Raw genomic sequence first — 7,498 nt, forward strand, 5'->3', positions numbered from 1 at the left:
CAGCATACACTGTCTGTTGTAAATCTCACTTATTTCTAAAGAGGAAGGAATACTTTATGAGCCACAGAAGAAATTGCTTAAATCTGCTGATCTTTATTACCATAATAATATATTCCTCAGCAGTTTGGTTCAATACTTGAATCATGGCCATCATTCTTTACCTGCATATATGCTTTGCTATCTTCTCATCCTCTACCCTTAGTGTCAGATTACTAGAATTTTACACTTTTAATTAGCAAACTCTTTATCTTGTTCTCTTCAGAGTTCATTTTGTGAAGGAGGAGGTGAAGGAGGGTGTAGATGAGTGGACAATGTGCAACAAGCAGTGTCCTTGTGTGAGCTGCTAGTATATGGGCTGGTGAACTAAAGGGCAGTACTTTGGGCTTGATAGCTCTTATGCTCATGTCTAAAATTAGAACACAAATATATATTTAAATTCATTCTTGCGACAGTGTCATTTAAATTCAGCAGCCCAAGAGTAAAACTGAGCTGCATGCCCTCTACCATTGTGACTGAAGTTAACGACAAAATTCATGTTATTTTATACAACCATTAACAGAATTATGCCATTGTATCATTGTACAGGTACAGCTTTTGCACAAGCTGTATGACAGACACTTGCTATATTTCACATAACCTAGGACTTTTTTCTTGTTCTGTCAAGTAAGTGTGCACCTCTACATAGTTATATATCCCCAAAACTGTTTAAAAAGGATAAATCTGAAAAGGCAATGCTGAAGAGCTGTAAATGCTCTATGACATGCTATTGTAGTCTTAATTCAGCTCCTTTATGCACATTCATTGCAATATTCTTTAGCCACACAATTCCCTATTAGCATTTCACCCCCACCTTATTCAGTGCCCAAGGGAGAGTCTTTGCTTAAAGAGCAGCTATTCACAATCTCTTTAATTCTCAGTCTCTGTGCATCCCCGTGCACAACATACTGTACAGCATGCAGACCATACCTTAAATACAGAATCATCAAATTCCTATTATCCGTAGGCTGTAACTTAAGACATTTAAGAATCTATCTTTCTAAATCAATGGCATCAAAGTGTAAATTAAGTTTAAAATATGGCTTTTCTTTCTTCAAAAAAGGAATTAATTTATTATCGTTTTTGTAGACAGGATGAACTATTACCACAGAGAGAACATATTATCATATGAATAAACTGAAGCACAAGAAATATTATCAGTAAATTTGCCAGAAATATCAGATATTGCCAAAATTCATAAATGCCAAAATCATGAGAAATTTAATCAGTATCTGGCGCACTGTTATAGACTCCATTGCAGCAGCAACACTTCAGCTATTGAAGGAAAATGAAGCCTGTGTAGTTCTACTGATTATAAGAAGGGCCCTATCCAGTTCACTGAGATCATTTCTGAGTTACTCCGAGGAATCTCATCCATATTAACCAGAGCGAAACCACAGTGTGCCTCACCAAGCAGGAACTTTGTGCTGTGGTCAGGCAGAGAATGCATTCCTCATTTGCTACCCAACCACCTTGTCTCTGCCTGAGATCTTCGGTGTTATAATCTTTTTAGCTCCATAACAATGATACATTCTGAGATAATAGTGATTTTTGTTTAGTRAACTAGCCAATAGGAAGCAATAAACAGCTACAGATTTTGCAGAGTAGGGCTGTACTTAACACATGTACAAATTATCTGAGCTAAGATCAAAGAAAAGGCCTATTCCGGGGATTTGCATCTTTTTAAAACTTGCTTTGGGGACAATACATTTCCATGGTCATATGGTCATATCTGCCATATTTTCAAATACCCATTCCCAATGGAGCATCTTTTTCTCCTGCGTTCTTTTTTATCCTCACAAATTTTTTTTCCTCTCTACCAAAATATCCTCAATCATGAAAATTTCTGGAATTGATTATCCTTCTCTCTGTTGCAAGAAATAGAAGAAATCTTAGCATATCTTCTATTTTCAGAAACTCAAAAGAGAATTCATCATTCCTGATTTATAACAGATGTTTTTAGATAAATAAGTGTATTGTTAATTGTAAGTAAATAAGTGAAAAAAAAAACTTGACTGCTTGATCTACCCAGTTTCTCTTCTGTTGCTGTACCTGTTCTTATTTCCTCTTATTTATATGATTCAGGTGTATGGTTTTTACTCTTCCTTACAGTTTTATTTCTCTTACCTATTACTGGTTTAATTCTTTTCATGTGCCTTAGTCTTTGAATAGCTTCCTGCTCCTCTGACAAGAACCACCCTCTATACATCCTGGCTAACAATCAGCTTATTTGAAGAAACTTTACAGTACTGACTGTTCAATGTAAGCTGCTCCATTCTTCCCTTTTTGTATTAAATTATTATCCCATTAACTCTTTTTTGTCTAAATTAGATTTTAGTCTGTTGGTGGGGGGATCTTATCTGTCATGCACTCCTAAAGTGCCATACACAGTTATATATTTATAAATATTCACATGTACCAATGTCATTTTAAATAACTAAATTTACTTCTATTGGAAAAATATGCACAGAGCAATAAACAATACAGCAAGCATTCCAAAAGCATACAAATAAGCATGGAACGAAGTAAGTGCAGAAGAAATATTTCCACAAACATGCAATCAGAGACAAATATTGTCTTTCATCATGGACCATGTTCTCCCCGTGCTTGCGTTATACATTTATATAATCAAGTTTCATTGACATAAGCACCTGGAGAAAATGGATTTTGATGAGATACCTGAGCATTCATGAAAAACATCAGTTACATGTGTGAGAAACACTGCAAATGTTTTTATTAGAGATCCACAGTACTAAACTAAAACTCTTATTTCGCTAAAGGAAAAAAAAAAGAAAAAACACTTGTCCTAGTCGTCCTAGTCACAGTAAGCCTATATAAGGCAAAGGGTGAATGCTCTGTTTTGTGTGTTTTTTCATCTTGCACAATACGCACTAATTTATTCTAGAGTTATTGAGGCACTCCTGAAAGCTATACTGAAGTTTGTTTTATTTTGTTTTTACCAGAAAAAGGTCTCTTTTAGCTCAAACTGGAGAGATGGATAGCTAGGATGTATCTATGCTGTGCAATGTGGGCAGTCAACAGTACATCTACACTCATTCTCCCTCCACTGTGTAGTTTGGAGGTTCTACTGGAATGCACCACAGACCTATCTTTGCAAAATTCCCAGATTTTCATGTTCCTGATCCCAAGTTTACACACAGGCGCCATGGATTGACACGCAAAAGTCTGGAAAAGTCCTTCAGTAGTAAACTTGTTCCAGTATGGGCAAAATTTATTCTACACAAATAATAATAAATTTTCTATTCCTTTTTAGGGAAAATAGATGCCTGATATATCCAGAGGTGATGTATTTGCCCCAGCTAAGCTCCTGACTAGGAGAGGTGACTATTTAAGATAGTTATTTGGAAGAGAGACCTTCTGCATTGTAAAAGACTATGCCAGGCAGCCAGGACATGCTTTACCCTAATGCATGGACCAAACTGTATTTTCATGGCAAATGTGCCATAATCAGAAAGAGATATCAATATCTGTTTTATAAAAAGATCTGCACTGCAGTATTATGTAACATAACAGTGTTTGCAATTAAAAAGAAACCTATTTTGCTAACCTTTTTGTTGCTCTTCTGAAACACTGTGCATGACGGGTATACCTAAAAGATCTTACAGTCAAGTAGATTCATGTCCAAATGTCCAAAGCAGGTGGCAGTTTAGCAAGGCTTATCACCTAGGGAATAAGGAGCTGCAATGTGAGAGCCTATTGACACAGGAAGATGTCTTTTCCAGGCCTCTCCACCCACTCTGCTTGTTCCTGAAATTCAGCTTGCGAATCGCAGTGGCGATTTGCCTTGCTCCAAGGAGCAGCTGCGGCAGCCTGGTTTGTGAGGGCAGCTCCATCCACCCATTGTCCCCAAAACATCTGCACTCTGCTTGTGGGCAGTCTTTCCAAACCTACTCTGCCTCGCTCCCTCAAGCAATATCAGCTTCTGGGACACAGAGGGGATGGTGGACAGGATGGCATGCATTCCTGGAGTGGTAGGACTTTTAATGTCATGATTAGCATTAAGAATGCCAAGATAACTGTCTAAGAATGTGTGCAAGACAGGATTTTAAAAGACAGGGGTTTCGATTTTCAAAAATTTGAAAGGATATGGGATAATTTTGGGGAAGATATTTCAGTCACTGAAACTGCAAAATGCACTTTTCCAAAAACAAAAGAAAAAAGGAAGAAAAGAAAGTGGAAAAAATAACCCGTAACCTTGGCAAACCAACTGATTGCTCTATGAGTGAAGATATTAACAGGCAAAGCGAGAAGGCAGTCTGACTAAAGAAAAATTTAAAAGAATAATTTAATTCAGGTGCTGAAATAGATATGGATGAAGGTGGATTCAATTTTAGCTGAAAAGGACGGTGACAACAGTTTTTACTGGCTGCCCGTATCAGAATTATTTTTCACAAGGAGAAGGGTAAGATTTAATCAAATTTATAATATTAGTTTGTTTAGTTTATGATGCTGCCGATTATAAGATTGTCTTATTTTATGGCAAAAGTATTCATTTTAGTGTCCTACCTCTCATCTCTGCTTTACTCTTTGCATTAGCAAGTTTAGCATGCTCAGTATCTACGGCTTCATAAGAGGTCTGTAAAAAGAATGACTAGATGAAGAAGAGTATGGTAAAAGGTTTGGACTGCCCTTCAACTGATTCTTGCTCTCCATTGCTGTCTTTACTGGCAAGTAAAATTTTGAAGGATTTGCTTCTTCCTGGCAGGATGGAAGTAGAATAAATACAAAATACATATGAAATTTGCTGCAGTCCCCAAAGAACCCAAATTTGACATACATTCGTTCACTCATTTTTTAGGTTAGTGAAACAACCAGTGGATATACACTGATGTAACTAAAAGCATAACTTGTCTTACTGAAAAATTAAAGCTGCAAGTAATACATACACTGAAAAATCCATGCTTAGTAGACATAGGATAGACTCCCAGATCAGCCCAACCTTTAGCTGTCTTCTCTTGTTGAATTGTAGAGGACCTGTCTTCTACTGTTTGAGCCATCTAATCAAAAGGAATCTTGAGGTCAAGCATCTCTAGGTAGTATTGTAAATAAATAATAGTAAATACTGTATAATGATGATCTGCATTGTCCTGTGCTATGCTTTACTTCAGAGATTAATGAAGATAGTTCATTGACACAAATAGTCCATACAGTCAACCAAGCCTGGGAGATCTAACATAAATATTTTACTAAAAATTCAGGTGTCCCTGGAAACGTGCCTTATTTTCTTGCCTTTTTATTTGGTAGTCAGTAGGCAAGCAGTGAATTTAAACCAACCAGAAATTACTTACTTAAACAGAGTTTATTATTTTTGAAGATCTTTCCTGTGAAAGAACTCTTATTTAATTTTTCTTACTTTCGGATATGATGTAGAGGAAGTGTTTGGCATATAATGAAAGAGCTGAGAATGGAATTCTTTCTACTGGTCTCAATGGACATAAATATACCAGCACTTTCTTTTATTAAGATAACAGGAAGCCATGACAGTTTGCAAGGAATAGCAAACAAAGTAAAAAAAAAAAATCAGGTAACACCGATTGCTCTATCAATAAGTTTTTTTTTTTTTATCTCAATAACTTTTTAGAAAGAAAAAAACCCTACAAACATCAGAAAATCAATGTAATTTCTCATGTAATTCATCATTTGTAAAGTCAGCAACAACAACAATAAAAGTTTTGCATTCACTATAATTCAATTCCTCAGTCAGGATGATAACATGGATTTTATCCATATTTCATCTAATAAAAAAAGGCTCATAAAATGCTAATTATGTATCTCATGAGATTATACCTTTCACAAAAGATAAAGTCAATGACAACAACACAATGTTTCTGTCCAGAAATGTAAACATCTAAATTAATAATGCTTAAAAACAAATAAAAATTTACCACTGCCTATGGTTCTATTTGTGTTTCTCAAATCTTTCTAAATATGTTAGGGGAATCATCAAAGCACTGCTTATGCTATCATTTTCACTTTATAGATGTCATTACAAGATTACTTAATAGAATACTTAGACTCATAATAGGGCAGGCACCCTCAGAAATCTGCCTATAGGATTCTGCTGGAATGKTTTTTTATGAGAAAAGGACAAAACTAATGTCAAAATTTGCTCTTAAAAACATGCTTTTGTTTCAAGAATCTTCCAAGTCTCTTCAGGAGATGATTTCTTTGTGAGCTGATTACGCTTGTTCACTTCAGTCCTCAAAAGTATCAGTAACAGATATTTTGACAAGATGAGATCCACTTGTTGGTAAACTTGATTCAATATTAGCAGATGTCAACGTAAATAAATGAAACATTTTAGAGCACGTAGTGAAAAATCCACAGATTTCCCCATTTCCAGGTATGAGYGATGCAATGTGAATTAGGTAGGTATAAGAACACTATTCTGTACTGATAGTATTTGTGAAACATTTTTACACCATACTGATAAACTGTGGCAAGCTGCAGAATACTGGTTGCATGATGAGAAGATGATTTCAGTGTATGACCCTAAAACACCATAACAGAGCAGGCTGAATATATGTTAACTTAATCCTGAGCTCACTAGAAATACAGACAACAGAAAAGGCTCAGGAGAAGAAAATCCTTATTTTAGAAATGAGTAAAATGTGAGAGTTAAAGAGTAAAGAGCCTGCAGTTCACATCTGATAGAGAAGTCATCAATCCAAAGTTCTATTTTGGTAATACGCATTTCTGATTTTTTTTTTTTTTTTTTTGAGTGTTTGGAAAAGATCAGCTAACAATAAGGTCAAGCTAATGCAAACAAGGATTATAATTGATCCCATATGGTCAAATTCAGACCCTCTGTAACTGGATACTCTTTTCAGTGTAATCAGCATTGTGGTGTCCTGATGTGGAAATGCAGCTTTTGAAATCTCATACTCTTATTAAAAAACAAAGAGGGAAGAGAAGTGCAGGCATAAGAAGCAAGCAAAAGAAAATARGCATAAATAACCTTAAAACTGTGCAAGCAAACTCTTTCTCTTTATTTCATAACTTCTGAGAGTCCAGAAAAGTTAGATACTTTTGTTTTTTGTTTTTTTTTTTAGGATTTTGCAGTGTGAATGGTCATAAGATATTGCTGTTTATATTTCTATAGTAAACATATAATCATATTTTTGTATCACTGCTCTAGCTGTTCCCAGAAAATATGAATTTGACAGGGCTATGGACAAGCTAGGTTTTTTTCTTGTAACTTTGTGCTTTTTAAAGAACATTTTTAAAGTTCTACTGACCTCTGTAGACACTATAAAAATAGCAGTAATTCTCACATCTGGAAAACCAAACTTATTTACATTCATTTTGCTAGCAGTCAGTCCATCAATTCTAGTTTTTAATGAAGCTTTTTTTTTTTTTTTTTTTTTTTTTTTTTTTTTTTTTTTTTTTTTTTTTTTTTTTTTTTTTTTTTTTTTTTTTTATCTCAATAACTTTTTAGAAA

This window comes from Nothoprocta perdicaria, unplaced genomic scaffold, assembly GCF_003342845.1.
Source record: "Nothoprocta perdicaria isolate Ctin4 unplaced genomic scaffold, notPer1 scaffold_226, whole genome shotgun sequence".
NCBI classification, from domain to species: Eukaryota; Metazoa; Chordata; class Aves; order Tinamiformes; family Tinamidae; genus Nothoprocta; species Nothoprocta perdicaria.